This window comes from Hoplias malabaricus, chromosome 6 (assembly GCF_029633855.1).
Source record: "Hoplias malabaricus isolate fHopMal1 chromosome 6, fHopMal1.hap1, whole genome shotgun sequence".
In the NCBI taxonomy this organism is placed as follows: domain Eukaryota; kingdom Metazoa; phylum Chordata; class Actinopteri; order Characiformes; family Erythrinidae; genus Hoplias; species Hoplias malabaricus.
Window position 1 is genome coordinate 14,341,982 of NC_089805.1, and position 19,074 is coordinate 14,361,055.

A 19,074-nucleotide genomic window follows, 5' to 3' on the forward strand; every position below is an offset into this window, starting at 1 on the left:
GGTGCTCATTGCAAACACGCCAGAAAGTGTTTTTCTGTGTTCCAATTGTTAGTATAAACAAATACGCAGTCTGCTGAAAGCAAGCTGTGCTCTGACAGTCTTTCTTATGGAGCGCAGTTCAGCTAATAAAACTCTTTCTGCCTTTCATTGCAAGCGAGCCCGAAAGTGTTTTTATGCTTCATAACGGATTGTAAAAGCAAAGATGCAGTTTGCTGAAAACAAGTTGTTCTTTGACAGTCTTGAATACTGAGTGCGGTTCAGTTAATAAAACTGTCTTTCTGGTGCTCATTGCAAGCAAGCCAGAAAGTGTTTTTCTGTGTTCCAATTGTTAGTATAAACAAATACGCAGTCTGCTGAAAGCAAGCTGTGCTCTGACAGTCTTTCTTATGGAGCGCAGTTCAGCTAATAAAACTCTTTCTGCCTTTCATTGCAAGCGAGCCCGAAAGTGTTTTTATGCTTCATAACGGGTTGTAAAAGCAAAGATGCAGTTTGCTGAAAACAAGTTGTTCTTTGACAGTCTTGAATACTGAGTGCGGTTCAGTTAATAAAACTGTCTTTCTGGTGCTCATTGCAAACAAACCAGAAAGTGTTTTTCTGTGTTCTACTTGTTAGTATAAACAAATATGCAGTCTGCTGAAAGCAAGCTGTGCTCTGACAGTCTTTCTTATGGAGCGCAGTTCAGCTAATAAAACTCTTTCTGCCTTTCATTGCAAGCGAGCCCGAAAGTGTTTTTATGCTTCATAACGGGTTGTAAAAGCAAAGATGCAGTTTGCTGAAAACAAGTTGTTCTTTGACAGTCTTGAACACTGAGTGCGGTTCAGTTAATAAAACTGTCTTTCTGGTGCTCATTGCAAACACGCCAGAAAGTGTCTTTCTGTGTTCCAATTGCTGGTGTAAAGAAATACGCAGTCTGCTGAAAGCAAGCTGTGCTCTGACAGTCTTTCTTATGGAGTGCAGTTCAGCTAATAAAACTCTTTCTGCCTTTCATTGCAAGCGAGCCCGAAAGTGTTTTTATGCTTCATAACGGGTTGTAAAAGCAAAGATGCAGTTTGCTGAAAACAAGTTGTTCTTTGACAGTCTTGAATACTGAGTGCGGTTCAGTTAATAAAACTGTCTTTCTGGTGCTCATTGCAAACACGCCAGAAAGTGTTTTTCTGTGTTCCAATTGTTAGTATAAACAAATACGCAGTCTGCTGAAAGCAAGCTGTGCTCTGACAGTCTTTCTTATGGAGCGCAGTTCAGCTAATAAAACTCTTTCTGCCTTTCATTGCAAGCGAGCCCGAAAGTGTTTTTATGCTTCATAACGGGTTGTAAAAGCAAAGATGCAGTTTGCTGAAAACAAGTTGTTCTTTGACAGTCTTGAATACTGAGTGCGGTTCAGTTAATAAAACTGTCTTTCTGGTGCTCATTGCAAACACGCCAGAAAGTGTTTTTCTGTGTTCCAATTGTTAGTATAAACAAATACGCAGTCTGCTGAAAGCAAGCTGTGCTCTGACAGTCTTTCTTATGGAGCGCAGTTCAGCTAATAAAACTCTTTCTGCCTTTCATTGCAAGCGAGCCCGAAAGTGTTTTTATGCTTCATAACGGGTTGTAAAAGCAAAGATGCAGTTTGCTGAAAACAAGTTGTTCTTTGACAGTCTTGAATACTGAGTGCGGTTCAGTTAATAAAACTGTCTTTCTGGTGCTCATTGCAAACACGCCAGAAAGTGTTTTTCTGTGTTCCAATTGTTAGTATAAACAAATACGCAGTCTGCTGAAAGCAAGCTGTGCTCTGACAGTCTTTCTTATGGAGCGCAGTTCAGCTAATAAAACTCTTTTTGCCTTTCATTGCAAGCGAGCCCGAAAGTGTTTTTATGCTTCATAATGGACTGTAAAAGCAAAGGTGCAGTTTGCTGAAAACAAGTTGTTCTTTGACAGTCTTGAATACTGAGTGCGGTTCAGTTAATAAAACTGTCTTTCTGGTGCTCATTGCAAACAAACAAGAAAGTGTTTTTCTGTGTTCTACTTGTTAGTATAAACAAATATGCATTCTGCTGAAAGCAAGCTGTGCTCTGACAGTCTTTCTTATGGAGTGCAGTTCAGCTAATAAAACTCTTTCTGCCTTTCATTGCAAGCGAGCCCGAAAGTGTTTTTATGCTTCATAACGGTTTGTAAAAGCAAAGATGCAGTTTGCTGAAAACAAGTTGTTCTTTGACAGTCTTGAATACTGAGTGCGGTTCAGTTAATAAAACTGTCTTTCTGGTGCTCATTGCAAACAAACAAGAAAGTGTTTTTCTGTGTTCTGCTTGTTAGTATAAACAAATATGCATTCTGCTGAAAGCAAGCTGTGCTCTGACAGTCTTTCTTATGGAGTGCAGTTCAGCTAATAAAACTCTTTCTGCCTTTCATTGCAAGCGAGCCCGAAAGTGTTTTTATGCTTCATAATGGGTTGTAAAAGCAAAGATGCAGTTTGCTGAAAACAAGTTATTCTTTGACAGTCTTGAATACTGAGTGCGGTTCAGTTAATAAAACTGTCTTTCTGGTGCTCATTGCAAGCAAGCCAGAAAGTGTTTTTCTGTGTTCCAATTGCTAGTATAAAGAAATACGCAGTCTGCTGAAAGCAAGCTGTGCTCTGACAGTCTTTCTTATGGAGTGCAGTTCAGCTAATAAAACTCTTTCTGCCTTTCATTGCAAGCGAGCCCGAAAGTGTTTTTATGCTTCATAATGGGTTGTAAAAGCAAAGATGCAGTTTGCTGAAAACAAGTTGTTCTTTGACAGTCTTGAATACTGAGTGCGGTTCAGTTAATAAAACTGTCTTTCTGGTGCTCATTGCAAACACGCCAGAAAGTGTTTTTCTGTGTTCCAATTGTTAGTATAAACAAATACGCAGTCTGCTGAAAGCAAGCTGTGCTCTGACAGTCTTTCTTATGGAGCGCAGTTCAGCTAATAAAACACTTTCTGCCTTTCATTGCAAGCAAGCCCGAAAGTGTTTTTATGCTTCATAACGGGTTGTAAAAGCAAAGATGCAGTTTGCTGAAAACAAGTTTATCTTTGACAGTCTTGAATACTGAGTGCGGTTCAGTTAATAAAACTGTCTTTCTGGTGCTCATTGCAAACACGCCAGAAAGTGTTTTTCTGTGTTCTACTTGATAGTATAAACAAATATGCAGTCTGCTGAAAGCAAGCTGTGCTCTGACAGTCTTTCTTATGGAGTGCAGTTCAGCTAATAAAACTCTTTCTGCCTTTCATTGCAAGCGAGCCCGAAAGTGTTTTTATGCTTCATAACGGGTTGTAAAAGCAAAGATGCAGTTTGCTGAAGACAAGTTGTTCTTTGACAGTCTTGAATACTGAGTGCGGTTCAGTTAATAAAACTGTCTTTCTGGTGCTCATTGCAAACACGCCAGAAAGTGTTTTTCTGTGTTCCAATTGTTAGTATAAACAAATACGCAGTCTGCTGAAAGCAAGCTGTGCTCTGACAGTCTTTCTTATGGAGTGCAGTTCAGCTAATAAAACTCTTTCTGCCTTTCATTGCAAGCGAGCCCGAAAGTGTTTTTATGCTTCATAATGGACTGTAAAAGCAAAGATGCAGTTTGCTGAAAACAAGTTGTTCTTTGACAGTCTTGAATACTGAGTGCGGTTCAGTTAATAAAACTGTCTTTCTGGTGCTCATTGCAAACAAACAAGAAAGTGTTTTTCTGTGTTCTACTTGTTAGTATAAACAAATATGCATTCTGCTGAAAGCAAGCTGTGCTCTGACAGTCTTTCTTATGGAGTGCAGTTCAGCTAATAAAACTCTTTCTGCCTTTCATTGCAAGCGAGCCCGAAAGTGTTTTTATGCTTCATAATGGACTGTAAAAGCAAAGATGCAGTTTGCTGAAAACAAGTTGTTCTTTGACAGTCTTGAATACTGAGTGCGGTTCAGTTAATAAAACTGTCTTTCTGGTGCTCATTGCAAACACGCCAGAAAGTGTTTTTCTGTGTTCCAATTGTTAGTATAAACAAATACGCAGTCTCCTGAAAGCAAGCTGTGCTCTGACAGTCTTTCTTATGGAGCGCAGTTCAGCTAATAAAACTCTTTCTGCCTTTCATTTCAAGCGAGCCCGAAAGTGTTTTTATGCTTCATAATGGGTTGTAAAAGCAAAGATGCAGTTTGCTGAAAACAAGTTGTTCTTTGACAGTCTTGAATACTGAGTGCGGTTCAGTTAATAAAACTGTCTTTCTGGTGCTCATTGCAAACACGCCAGAAAGTGTTTTTCTGTGTTCCAATTGTTAGTATAAACAAATACGCAGTCTGCTGAAAGCAAGCTGTGCTCTGACAGTCTTTCTTATGGAGCGCAGTTCAGCTAATAAAACTCTTTCTGCCTTTCATTGCAAGCGAGCCCGAAAGTGTTTTTATGCTTCATAACGGATTGTAAAAGCAAAGATGCAGTTTGCTGAAAACAAGTTGTTCTTTGACAGTCTTGAATACTGAGTGCGGTTCAGTTAATAAAACTGTCTTTCTGGTGCTCATTGCAAGCAAGCCAGAAAGTGTTTTTCTGTGTTCCAATTGCTAGTATAAAGAAATACGCAGTCTGCTGAAAGCAAGCTGTGCTCTGACAGTCTTTCTTATGGAGTGCAGTTCAGCTAATAAAACTCTTTCTGCCTTTCATTGCAAGCGAGCCCGAAAGTGTTTTTATGCTTCATAACGGGTTGTAAAAGCAAAGATGCAGTTTGCTGAAAACAAGTTGTTCTTTGACAGTCTTGAATACTGAGTGCGGTTCAGTTAATAAAACTGTCTTTCTGGTGCTCATTGCAAACACGCCAGAAAGTGTTTTTCTGTGTTCCAATTGTTAGTATAAACAAATACGCAGTCTCCTGAAAGCAAGCTGTGCTCTGACAGTCTTTCTTATGGAGCGCAGTTCAGCTAATAAAACTCTTTCTGCCTTTCATTGCAAGCGAGCCCGAAAGTGTTTTTATGCTTCATAATGGGTTGTAAAAGCAAAGATGCAGTTTGCTGAAAACAAGTTGTTCTTTGACAGTCTTGAATACTGAGTGCGGTTCAGTTAATAAAACTGTCTTTCTGGTGCTCATTGCAAACACGCCAGAAAGTGTTTTTCTGTGTTCCAATTGTTAGTATAAACAAATACGCAGTCTGCTGAAAGCAAGCTGTGCTCTGACAGTCTTTCTTATGGAGCGCAGTTCAGCTAATAAAACTCTTTCTGCCTTTCATTGCAAGCGAGCCCGAAAGTGTTTTTATGCTTCATAACGGATTGTAAAAGCAAAGATGCAGTTTGCTGAAAACAAGTTGTTCTTTGACAGTCTTGAATACTGAGTGCGGTTCAGTTAATAAAACTGTCTTTCTGGTGCTCATTGCAAGCAAGCCAGAAAGTGTTTTTCTGTGTTCCAATTGCTAGTATAAAGAAATACGCAGTCTGCTGAAAGCAAGCTGTGCTCTGACAGTCTTTCTTATGGAGTGCAGTTCAGCTAATAAAACTCTTTCTGCCTTTCATTGCAAGCGAGCCCGAAAGTGTTTTTATGCTTCATAACGGGTTGTAAAAGCAAAGATGCAGTTTGCTGAAAACAAGTTGTTCTTTGACAGTCTTGAATACTGAGTGCGGTTCAGTTAATAAAACTGTCTTTCTGGTGCTCATTGCAAACACGCCAGAAAGTGTTTTTCTGTGTTCCAATTGTTAGTATAAACAAATACGCAGTCTCCTGAAAGCAAGCTGTGCTCTGACAGTCTTTCTTATGGAGCACAGTTCAGCTAATAAAACTCTTTCTGCCTTTCATTGCAAGCGAGCCCGAAAGTGTTTTTATGCTTCATAATGGGTTGTAAAAGCAAAGATGCAGTTTGCTGAAAACAAGTTGTTCTTTGACAGTCTTGAATACTGAGTGCGGTTCAGTTAATAAAACTGTCTTTCTGGTGCTCATTGCAAACACGCCAGAAAGTGTTTTTCTGTGTTCCAATTGTTAGTATAAACAAATACGCAGTCTGCTGAAAGCAAGCTGTGCTCTGACAGTCTTTCTTATGGAGCGCAGTTCAGCTAATAAAACTCTTTCTGCCTTTCATTGCAAGCGAGCCCGAAAGTGTTTTTATGCTTCATAACGGGTTGTAAAAGCAAGGATGCAGTTTGCTGAAAACAAGTTGTTCTTTGACAGTCTTGAATACTGAGTGCGGTTCAGTTAATAAAACTGTCTTTCTGGTGCTCATTGCAAACACGCCAGAAAGTGTTTTTCTGTGTTCCAATTGTTAGTATAAACAAATACGCAGTCTGCTGAAAGCAAGCTGTGCTCTGACAGTCTTTCTTATGGAGCGCAGTTCAGCTAATAAAACTCTTTCTGCCTTTCATTGCAAGCGAGCCCGAAAGTGTTTTTATGCTTCATAACGGGTTGTAAAAGCAAAGATGCAGTTTGCTGAAAACAAGTTGTTCTTTGACAGTCTTGAATACTGAGTGTGGTTCAGTTAATAAAACTGTCTTTCTGGTGCTCATTGCAAACACGCCAGAAAGTGTTTTTCTGTGTTCCAATTGCTAGTATAAACAAATAAGCAGTCTGCTGAAAGCAAGCTGTGCTCTGACAGTCTTTCTTATGGAGTGCAGTTCAGCTAATAAAACTCTTTCTGCCTTTCATTGCAAGCGAGCCCGAAAGTGTTTTTATGCTTCATAATGGACTGTAAAAGCAAAGATGCAGTTTGCTGAAAACAAGTTGTTCTTTGACAGTCTTGAATACTGAGTGCGGTTCAGTTAATAAAACTGTCTTTCTGGTGCTCATTGCAAACACGCCAGAAAGTGTTTTTCTGTGTTCCAATTGTTAGTATAAACAAATACGCAGTCTCCAGAAAGCAAGCTGTGCTCTGACAGTCTTTCTTATGGAGCGCAGTTCAGCTAATAAAACTCTTTCTGCCTTTCATTGCAAGCGAGCCCGAAAGTGTTTTTATGCTTCATAATGGGTTGTAAAAGCAAAGATGCAGTTTGCTGAAAACAAGTTGTTCTTTGACAGTCTTGAATACTGAGTGCGGTTCAGTTAATAAAACTGTCTTTCTGGTGCTCATTGCAAACAAACCAGAAAGTGTTTTTCTGTGTTCTACCTGTTAGTATAAACAAATATGCATTCTGCTGAAAGCAAGCTGTGCTCTGACAGTCTTTCTTATGGAGTGCAGTTCAGCTAATAAAACTCTTTCTGCCTTTCATTGCAAGCGAGCCCGAAAGTGTTTTTATGCTTCATAATGGACTGTAAAAGCAAAGATGCAGTTTGCTGAAAACAAGTTGTTCTTTGACAGTCTTGAATACTGAGTGCGGTTCAGTTAATAAAACTGTCTTTCTGGTGCTCATTGCAAACACGCCAGAAAGTGTTTTTCTGTGTTCCAATTGTTAGTATAAACAAATACGCAGTCTGCTGAAAGCAAGCTGTGCTCTGACAGTCTTTCTTATGGAGCGCAGTTCAGCTAATAAAACTCTTTCTGCCTTTCATTGCAAGCAAGCCCGAAAGTGTTTTTATGCTTCATAATGGATTGTAAAAGCAAAGATGCAGTTTGCTGAAAACAAGTTTATCTTTGACAGTCTTGAATACTGAGTGCGGTTCAGTTAATAAAACTGTCTTTCTGGTGCTCATTGCAAACACGCCAGAAAGTGTTTTTCTGTGTTCCAATTGTCAGTATAAACAAATACGCAGTCTGCTGAAAGCAAGCTGTGCTCTGACAGTCTTTCTTATGGAGCGCAGTTCAGCTAATAAAACTCTTTCTGCCTTTCATTGCAAGCGAGCCCGAAAGTGTTTTTATGCTTCATAACGGGTTGTAAAAGCAAAGATGCAGTTTGCTGAAAACAAGTTGTTCTTTGACAGTCTTGAATACTGAGTGCGGTTCAGTTAATAAAACTGTCTTTCTGGTGCTCATTGCAAGCAAGCCAGAAAGTGTTTTTCTGTGTTCCAATTGCTAGTATAAAGAAATACGCAGTCTGCTGAAAGCAAGCTGTGCTCTGACAGTCATTCTTATGGAGTGCAGTTCAGCTAATAAAACACTTTCTGCCTTTCATTGCAAGCGAGCCCGAAAGTGTTTTTATGCTTCATAATGGACTGTAAAAGCAAAGATGCAGTTTGCTGAAAACAAGATGTTCTTTGACAGTCTTGAATACTAAGTGCAGTTGAGTTAATAAAACTGTCTTTCTGGTGCTCATTGCAAGCAAGCCAGAAAGTGTTTTTCTGTGTTCCAATTGCTAGTATAAACAAATAAGCAGTCTGCTGAAAGCAAGCTGTGCTCTGACAGTCTTTCTTATGGAGTGCAGTTCAGCTAATAAAAATCTTTCTGCCTTTCATTGCAAGCGAGCCCGAAAGTGTTTTTATGCTTCATAACGGGTTGTAAAAGCAAAGATGCAGTTTGCTGAAAACAAGTTGTTCTTTGACAGTCTTGAATACTGAGTGCGGTTCAGTTAATAAAACTGTCTTTCTGGTGCTCATTGCAAGCAAGCCAGAAAGTGTTTTTCTGTGTTCCAATTGCTAGTATAAAGAAATACGCAGTCTGCTGAAAGCAATCTGTGCTCTGACAGTCTTTCTTATGGAGCGCAGTTCAGCTAATAAAACTCTTTCTGCCTTTCATTGCAAGCGAGCCCGAAAGTGTTTTTATGCTTCATAACGGGTTGTAAAAGCAAAGATGCAGTTTGCTGAAAACAAGTTGTTCTTTGACAGTCTTGAATACTGAGTGCGGTTCAGTTAATAAAACTGTCTTTCTGGTACTCATTGCAAGCAAGCCAGAAAGTGTTTTTCTGTGTTCCAATTGTTAGTATAAACAAATACGCAGTCTGCTGAAAGCAAGCTGTGCTCTGACAGTCTTTCTTATGGAGTGCAGTTCAGCTAATAAAACTCTTTCTGCCTTTCATTGCAAGCGAGCCCGAAAGTGTTTTTATGCTTCATAACGGGTTGTAAAAGCAAAGATGCAGTTTGCTGAAAACAAGTTGTTCTTTGACAGTCTTGAATACTGAGTGCGGTTCAGTTAATAAAACTGTCTTTCTGGTGCTCATTGCAAGCAAGCCAGAAAGTGTTTTTCTGTGTTCCAATTGCTAGTATAAAGAAATACGCAGTCTGCTGAAAGCAAGCTGTGCTCTGACAGTCATTCTTATGGAGTGCAGTTCAGCTAATAAAACACTTTCTGCCTTTCATTGCAAGCGAGCCCGAAAGTGTTTTTATGCTTCATAATGGACTGTAAAAGCAAAGATGCAGTTTGCTGAAAACAAGTTGTTCTTTGACAGTCTTGAATACTAAGTGCAGTTGAGTTAATAAAACTGTCTTTCTGGTGCTCATTGCAAGCAAGCCAGAAAGTGTTTTTCTGTGTTCCAATTGTTAGTATAAACAAATAAGCAGTCTGCTGAAAGCAAGCTGTGCTCTGACAGTCTTTCTTATGGAGTGCAGTTCAGCTAATAAAACTCTTTCTGCCTTTCATTGCAAGCAAGCCCGAAAGTGTTTTTATGCTTCATAATGGATTGTAAAAGCAAAGATGCAGTTTGCTGAAAACAAGTTTATCTTTGACAGTCTTGAATACTGAGTGCGGTTCAGTTAATAAAACTGTCTTTCTGGTGCTCATTGCAAACACGCCAGAAAGTGTTTTTCTGTGTTCCAATTGTTAGTATAAACAAATACGCAGTCTGCTGAAAGCAAGCTGTGCTCTGACAGTCTTTCTTATGGAGCGCAGTTCAGCTAATAAAACTCTTTCTGCCTTTCATTGCAAGCGAGCCCGAAAGTGTTTTTATGCTTCATAACGGGTTGTAAAAGCAAAGATGCAGTTTGCTGAAAACAAGTTGTTCTTTGACAGTCTTGAATACTGAGTGCGGTTCAGTTAATAAAACTGTCTTTCTGGTGCTCATTGCAAGCAAGCCAGAAAGTGTTTTTCTGTGTTCCAATTGCTAGTATAAACAAATAAGCAGTCTGCTGAAAGCAAGCTGTGCTCTGACAGTCTTTCTTATGGAGTGCAGTTCAGCTAATAAAACTCTTTCTGCCTTTCATTGCAAGCGAGCCCGAAAGTGTTTTTATGCTTCATAACGGGTTGTAAAAGCAAAGATGCAGTTTGCTGAAAACAAGTTGTTCTTTGACAGTCTTGAATACTGAGTGCAGTTCAGTTAATAAAACTGTCTTTCTGGTGCTCATTGCAAACAAGCCAGAAAGTGTTTTTCTGTGTTCCAATCGTTAGTATAAACAAATAAGCAGTCTGCTGAAAGCAAGCTGTGCTCTGACAGTCTTTCTTATGGAGCGCAGTTCAGCTAATAAAACTCTTTCTGCCTTTCATTGCAAGCGAGCCCGAAAGTGTTTTTATGCTTCATAACGGGTTGTAAAAGCAAAGATGCAGTTTGCTGAAAACAAGTTGTTCTTTGACCGTCTTGAATACTGAGTGCGGTTCAGTTAATAAAACTGTCTTTCTGGTGCTCATTGCAAGCAAGCCAGAAAGTGTTTTTCTGTGTTCCAAATGCTAGTATAAAGAAATACGCAGTCTGCTGAAAGCAAGCTGTGCTCTGACAGTCATTCTTATGGAGTGCAGTTCAGCTAATAAAACACTTTCTGCCTTTCATTGCAAGCGAGCCCGAAAGTGTTTTTATGCTTCATAATGGACTGTAAAAGCAAAGATGCAGTTTGCTGAAAACAAGTTGTTCTTTGACAGTCTTGAATACTAAGTGCAGTTGAGTTAATAAAACTGTCTTTCTGGTGCTCATTGCAAGCAAGCCAGAAAGTGTTTTTCTGTGTTCCAATTGCTAGTATAAACAAATAAGCAGTCTGCTGAAAGCAAGCTGTGCTCTGACAGTCTTTCTTATGGAGTGCAGTTCAGCTAATAAAACTCTTTCTGCCTTTCATTGCAAGCGAGCCCGAAAGTGTTTTTATGCTTCATAACGGGTTGTAAAAGCAAAGATGCAGTTTGCTGAAAACAAGTTGTTCTTTGACAGTCTTGAATACTGAGTGCGGTTCAGTTAATAAAACTGTCTTTCTGGTGCTCATTGCAAACACGCCAGAAAGTGTTTTTCTGTGTTCCAATTGTTAGTATAAACAAATACGCAGTCTGCTGAAAGCAAGCTGTGCTCTGACAGTCTTTCTTATGGAGCGCAGTTCAGCTAATAAAACTCTTTCTGCCTTTCATTGCAAGCAAGCCCGAAAGTGTTTTTATGCTTCATAATGGATTGTAAAAGCAAAGATGCAGTTTGCTGAAAACAAGTTTATCTTTGACAGTCTTGAATACTGAGTGCGGTTCAGTTAATAAAACTGTCTTTCTGGTGCTCATTGCAAACACGCCAGAAAGTGTTTTTCTGTGTTCCAATTGTTAGTATAAACAAATACGCAGTCTGCTGAAAGCAAGCTGTGCTCTGACAGTCTTTCTTATGGAGTGCAGTTCAGCTAATAAAACTCTTTCTGCCTTTCATTGCAAGCAAGCCCGAAAGTGTTTTTATGCTTCATAATGGATTGTAAAAGCAAAGATGCAGTTTGCTGAAAACAAGTTGTTCTTTGACAGTCTTGAATACTGAGTGCGGTTCAGTTAATAAAACTGTCTTTCTGGTGCTCATTGCAAACAAACCAGAAAGTGTTTTTCTGTGTTCTACTTGTTAGTATAAACAAATATGCAGTCTGCTGAAAGCAAGCTGTGCTCTGACAGTCTTTCTTATGGAGCGCAGTTCAGCTAATAAAACTCTTTCTGCCTTTCATTGCAAGCGAGCCCGAAAGTGTTTTTATGCTTCATAACGGGTTGTAAAAGCAAAGATGCAGTTTGCTGAAAACAAGTTGTTCTTTGACAGTCTTGAATACTGAGTGCGGTTCAGTTAATAAAACTGTCTTTCTGGTGCTCATTGCAAACACGCCAGAAAGTGTTTTTCTGTGTTCCAATTGTTAGTATAAACAAATACGCAGTCTGCTGAAAGCAAGCTGTGCTCTGACAGTCTTTCTTATGGAGCGCAGTTCAGCTAATAAAACTCTTTCTGCCTTTCATTGCAAGCGAGCCCGAAAGTGTTTTTATGCTTCATAACGGGTTGTAAAAGCAAAGATGCAGTTTGCTGAAAACAAGTTGTTCTTTGACAGTCTTGAATACTGAGTGCGGTTCAGTTAATAAAACTGTCTTTCTGGTGCTCATTGCAAGCAAGCCAGAAAGTGTTTTTCTGTGTTCCAATTGCTAGTATAAAGAAATACGCAGTCTGCTGAAAGCAAGCTGTGCTCTGACAGTCATTCTTATGGAGTGCAGTTCAGCTAATAAAACACTTTCTGCCTTTCATTGCAAGCGAGCCCGAAAGTGTTTTTATGCTTCATAATGGACTGTAAAAGCAAAGATGCAGTTTGCTGAAAACAAGATGTTCTTTGACAGTCTTGAATACTAAGTGCAGTTGAGTTAATAAAACTGTCTTTCTGGTGCTCATTGCAAGCAAGCCAGAAAGTGTTTTTCTGTGTTCCAATTGCTAGTATAAACAAATAAGCAGTCTGCTGAAAGCAAGCTGTGCTCTGACAGTCTTTCTTATGGAGTGCAGTTCAGCTAATAAAACTCTTTCTGCCTTTCATTGCAAGCGAGCCCGAAAGTGTTTTTATGCTTCATAACGGGTTGTAAAAGCAAAGATGCAGTTTGCTGAAAACAAGTTGTTCTTTGACAGTCTTGAATACTGAGTGCGGTTCAGTTAATAAAACTGTCTTTCTGGTGCTCATTGCAAGCAAGCCAGAAAGTGTTTTTCTGTGTTCCAATTGCTAGTATAAAGAAATACGCAGTCTGCTGAAAGCAATCTGTGCTCTGACAGTCTTTCTTATGGAGCGCAGTTCAGCTAATAAAACTCTTTCTGCCTTTCATTGCAAGCGAGCCCGAAAGTGTTTTTATGCTTCATAACGGGTTGTAAAAGCAAAGATGCAGTTTGCTGAAAACAAGTTGTTCTTTGACAGTCTTGAATACTGAGTGCGGTTCAGTTAATAAAACTGTCTTTCTGGTACTCATTGCAAGCAAGCCAGAAAGTGTTTTTCTGTGTTCCAATTGTTAGTATAAACAAATACGCAGTCTGCTGAAAGCAAGCTGTGCTCTGACAGTCTTTCTTATGGAGTGCAGTTCAGCTAATAAAACTCTTTCTGCCTTTCATTGCAAGCGAGCCCGAAAGTGTTTTTATGCTTCATAACGGGTTGTAAAAGCAAAGATGCAGTTTGCTGAAAACAAGTTGTTCTTTGACAGTCTTGAATACTGAGTGCGGTTCAGTTAATAAAACTGTCTTTCTGGTGCTCATTGCAAGCAAGCCAGAAAGTGTTTTTCTGTGTTCCAATTGCTAGTATAAAGAAATACGCAGTCTGCTGAAAGCAATCTGTGCTCTGACAGTCTTTCTTATGGAGCGCAGTTCAGCTAATAAAACTCTTTCTGCCTTTCATTGCAAGCGAGCCCGAAAGTGTTTTTATGCTTCATAACGGGTTGTAAAAGCAAAGATGCAGTTTGCTGAAAACAAGTTGTTCTTTGACAGTCTTGAATACTGAGTGCGGTTCAGTTAATAAAACTGTCTTTCTGGTACTCATTGCAAGCAAGCCAGAAAGTGTTTTTCTGTGTTCCAATTGTTAGTATAAACAAATACGCAGTCTGCTGAAAGCAAGCTGTGCTCTGACAGTCTTTCTTATGGAGTGCAGTTCAGCTAATAAAACTCTTTCTGCCTTTCATTGCAAGCGAGCCCGAAAGTGTTTTTATGCTTCATAACGGGTTGTAAAAGCAAAGATGCAGTTTGCTGAAAACAAGTTGTTCTTTGACAGTCTTGAATACTGAGTGCGGTTCAGTTAATAAAACTGTCTTTCTGGTGCTCATTGCAAGCAAGCCAGAAAGTGTTTTTCTGTGTTCCAATTGCTAGTATAAAGAAATACGCAGTCTGCTGAAAGCAAGCTGTGCTCTGACAGTCATTCTTATGGAGTGCAGTTCAGCTAATAAAACACTTTCTGCCTTTCATTGCAAGCGAGCCCGAAAGTGTTTTTATGCTTCATAATGGACTGTAAAAGCAAAGATGCAGTTTGCTGAAAACAAGTTGTTCTTTGACAGTCTTGAATACTAAGTGCAGTTCAGTTAATAAAACTGTCTTTCTGGTGCTCATTGCAAGCAAGCCAGAAAGTGTTTTTCTGTGTTCCAATTGTTAGTATAAACAAATAAGCAGTCTGCTGAAAGCAAGCTGTGCTCTGACAGTCTTTCTTATGGAGTGCAGTTCAGCTAATAAAACTCTTTCTGCCTTTCATTGCAAGCAAGCCCGAAAGTGTTTTTATGCTTCATAATGGATTGTAAAAGCAAAGATGCAGTTTGCTGAAAACAAGTTTATCTTTGACAGTCTTGAATACTGAGTGCGGTTCAGTTAATAAAACTGTCTTTCTGGTGCTCATTGCAAACACGCCAGAAAGTGTTTTTCTGTGTTCCAATTGTTAGTATAAACAAATACGCAGTCTGCTGAAAGCAAGCTGTGCTCTGACAGTCTTTCTTATGGAGTGCAGTTCAGCTAATAAAACTCTTTCTGCCTTTCATTGCAAGCGAGCCCGAAAGTGTTTTTATGCTTCATAACGGGTTGTAAAAGCAAAGATGCAGTTTGCTGAAAACAAGTTGTTCTTTGACAGTCTTGAATACTGAGTGCGGTTCAGTTAATAAAACTGTCTTTCTGGTACTCATTGCAAGCAAGCCAGAAAGTGTTTTTCTGTGTTCCAATTGTTAGTATAAACAAATACGCAGTCTGCTGAAAGCAAGCTGTGCTCTGACAGTCTTTCTTATGGAGTGCAGTTCAGCTAATAAAACTCTTTCTGCCTTTCATTGCAAGCGAGCCCGAAAGTGTTTTTATGCTTCATAACGGGTTGTAAAAGCAAAGATGCAGTTTGCTGAAAACAAGTTGTTCTTTGACAGTCTTGAATACTGAGTGCGGTTCAGTTAATAAAACTGTCTTTCTGGTGCTCATTGCAAGCAAGCCAGAAAGTGTTTTTCTGTGTTCCAATTGCTAGTATAAAGAAATACGCAGTCTGCTGAAAGCAATCTGTGCTCTGACAGTCTTTCTTATGGAGCGCAGTTCAGCTAATAAAACTCTTTCTGCCTTTCATTGCAAGCGAGCCCGAAAGTGTTTTTATGCTTCATAACGGGTTGTAAAAGCAAAGATGCAGTTTGCTGAAAACAAGTTGTTCTTTGACAGTCTTGAATACTGAGTGCGGTTCAGTTAATAAAACTGTCTTTCTGGTACTCATTGCAAGCAAGCCAGAAAGTGTTTTTCTGTGTTCCAATTGTTAGTATAAACAAATACGCAGTCTGCTGAAAGCAAGCTGTGCTCTGACAGTCTTTCTTATGGAGTGCAGTTCAGCTAATAAAACTCTTTCTGCCTTTCATTGCAAGCGAGCCCGAAAGTGTTTTTATGCTTCATAACGGGTTGTAAAAGCAAAGATGCAGTTTGCTGAAAACAAGTTGTTCTTTGACAGTCTTGAATACTGAGTGCGGTTCAGTTAATAAAACTGTCTTTCTGGTGCTCATTGCAAGCAAGCCAGAAAGTGTTTTTCTGTGTTCCAATTGCTAGTATAAAGAAATACGCAGTCTGCTGAAAGCAAGCTGTGCTCTGACAGTCATTCTTATGGAGTGCAGTTCAGCTAATAAAACACTTTCTGCCTTTCATTGCAAGCGAGCCCGAAAGTGTTTTTATGCTTCATAATGGACTGTAAAAGCAAAGATGCAGTTTGCTGAAAACAAGTTGTTCTTTGACAGTCTTGAATACTAAGTGCAGTTGAGTTAATAAAACTGTCTTTCTGGTGCTCATTGCAAGCAAGCCAGAAAGTGTTTTTCTGTGTTCCAATTGTTAGTATAAACAAATAAGCAGTCTGCTGAAAGCAAGCTGTGCTCTGACAGTCTTTCTTATGGAGTGCAGTTCAGCTAATAAAACTCTTTCTGCCTTTCATTGCAAGCAAGCCCGAAAGTGTTTTTATGCTTCATAATGGATTGTAAAAGCAAAGATGCAGTTTGCTGAAAACAAGTTTATCTTTGACAGTCTTGAATACTGAGTGCGGTTCAGTTAATAAAACTGTCTTTCTGGTGCTCATTGCAAACACGCCAGAAAGTGTTTTTCTGTGTTCCAATTGTTAGTATAAACAAATACGCAGTCTGCTGAAAGCAAGCTGTGCTCTGACAGTCTTTCTTATGGAGCGCAGTTCAGCTAATAAAACTCTTTCTGCCTTTCATTGCAAGCGAGCCCGAAAGTGTTTTTATGCTTCATAACGGGTTGTAAAAGCAAAGATGCAGTTTGCTGAAAACAAGTTGTTCTTTGACAGTCTTGAATACTGAGTGCGGTTCAGTTAATAAAACTGTCTTTCTGGTGCTCATTGCAAGCAAGCCAGAAAGTGTTTTTCTGTGTTCCAATTGCTAGTATAAACAAATAAGCAGTCTGCTGAAAGCAAGCTGTGCTCTGACAGTCTTTCTTATGGAGTGCAGTTCAGCTAATAAAACTCTTTCTGCCTTTCATTGCAAGCGAGCCCGAAAGTGTTTTTATGCTTCATAACGGGTTGTAAAAGCAAAGATGCAGTTTGCTGAAAACAAGTTGTTCTTTGACAGTCTTGAATACTGAGTGCAGTTCAGTTAATAAAACTGTCTTTCTGGTGCTCATTGCAAACAAGCCAGAAAGTGTTTTTCTGTGTTCCAATCGTTAGTATAAACAAATAAGCAGTCTGCTGAAAGCAAGCTGTGCTCTGACAGTCTTTCTTATGGAGCGCAGTTCAGCTAATAAAACTCTTTCTGCCTTTCATTGCAAGCGAGCCCGAAAGTGTTTTTATGCTTCATAACGGGTTGTAAAAGCAAAGATGCAGTTTGCTGAAAACAAGTTGTTCTTTGACCGTCTTGAATACTGAGTGCGGTTCAGTTAATAAAACTGTCTTTCTGGTGCTCATTGCAAGCAAGCCAGAAAGTGTTTTTCTGTGTTCCAAATGCTAGTATAAAGAAATACGCAGTCTGCTGAAAGCAAGCTGTGCTCTGACAGTCATTCTTATGGAGTGCAGTTCAGCTAATAAAACACTTTCTGCCTTTCATTGCAAGCGAGCCCGAAAGTGTTTTTATGCTTCATAATGGACTGTAAAAGCAAAGATGCAGTTTGCTGAAAACAAGTTGTTCTTTGACAGTCTTGAATACTAAGTGCAGTTGAGTTAATAAAACTGTCTTTCTGGTGCTCATTGCAAGCAAGCCAGAAAGTGTTTTTCTGTGTTCCAATTGCTAGTATAAACAAATAAGCAGTCTGCTGAAAGCAAGCTGTGCTCTGACAGTCTTTCTTATGGAGTGCAGTTCAGCTAATAAAACTCTTTCTGCCTTTCATTGCAAGCGAGCCCGAAAGTGTTTTTATGCTTCATAACGGGTTGTAAAAGCAAAGATGCAGTTTGCTGAAAACAAGTTGTTCTTTGACAGTCTTGAATACTGAGTGCGGTTCAGTTAATAAAACTGTCTTTCTGGTGCTCATTGCAAACACGCCAGAAAGTGTTTTTCTGTGTTCCAATTGTTAGTATAAACAAATACGCAGTCTGCTGAAAGCAAGCTGTGCTCTGACAGTCTTTCTTATGGAGCGCAGTTCAGCTAATAAAACTCTTTCTGCCTTTCATTGCAAGCAAGCCCGAAAGTGTTTTTATGCTTCATAATGGATTGTAAAAGCAAAGATGCAGTTTGCTGAAAACAAGTTGTTCTTTGACAGTCTTGAATACTGAGTGCGGTTCAGTTAATAAAACTGTCTTTCTGGTGCTCATTGCAAACACGCCAGAAAGTGTTTTTCTGTGTTCCAATTGTTAGTATAAACAAATACGCAGTCTGCTGAAAGCAAGCTGTGCTCTGACAGTCTTTCTTATGGAGTGCAGTTCAGCTAATAAAACTCTTTCTGCCTTTCATTGCAAGCAAGCCCGAAAGTGTTTTTATGCTTCATAATGGATTGTAAAAGCAAAGATGCAGTTTGCTGAAAACAAGTTGTTCTTTGACAGTCTTGAATACTGAGTGCGGTTCAGTTAATAAAACTGTCTTTCTGGTGCTCATTGCAAACAAACCAGAAAGTGTTTTTCTGTGTTCCACTTGTTAGTATAAACAAATATGCAGTCTGCTGAAAGCAAGCTGTGCTCTGACAGTCTTTCTTATGGAGCGCAGTTCAGCTAATAAAACTCTTTCTGCCTTTCATTGCAAGCGAGCCCGAAAGTGTTTTTATGCTTCATAACGGGTTGTAAAAGCAAAGATGCAGTTTGCTGAAAACAAGTTGTTCTTTGACAGTCTTGAATACTGAGTGCGGTTCAGTTAATAAAACTGTCTTTCTGGTGCTCATTGCAAACACGCCAGAAAGTGTTTTTCTGTGTTCCAATTGTTAGTATAAACAAATACGCAGTCTGCTGAAAGCAAGCTGTGCTCTGACAGTCTTTCTTATGGAGCGCAGTTCAGCTAATAAAACTCTTTCTGCCTTTCATTGCAAGCGAGCCCGAAAGTGTTTTTATGCTTCATAACGGGTTGTAAAAGCAAAGATGCAGTTTGCTGAAAACAAGTTGTTCTTTGACAGTCTTGAATACTGAGTGCGGTTCAGTTAATAAAACTGTCTTTCTGGTGCTCATTGCAAACACGCCAGAAAGTGTTTTTCTGTGTTCCAATTGTTAGTATAAACAAATACGCAGTCTGCTGAAAGCAAGCTGTGCTCTGACAGTCTTTCTTATGGAGCGCAGTTCAGCTAATAAAACTCTTTCTGCCTTTCATTGCAAGCGAGCCCGAAAGTGTTTTTATGCTTCATAACGGGTTGTAAAAGCAAAGATGCAGTTTGCTGAAAACAAGTTGTTCTTTGACAGTCTTGAATACTGAGTGCGGTTCAGTTAATAAAACTGTCTTTCTGGTGCTCATTTGCAAGCAAGCCAGAAAGTGTTTTTCTGTGTTCCAATTGCTAGTATAGAGAAATACGCAGTCTGCTGAAAACAAGCTGTTCTCTGACAGTCTTTCTTATGGAGTGCAGTTCAGCTAATAAAACTCTTTCTGCCTTTCATTGCAAGCGAGCCCGAAAGTGTTTTTATGCTTCATAATGGGTTGTAAAAGCAAAGATGCAGTTTGCTGAAAACAAGTTGTTTTTTGACAGTCTTGAATACTGAGTGCGGTTCAGTTAATAAAACTGTCTTTCTGGTGCTCATTGCAAACACGCCAGAAAGTGTTTT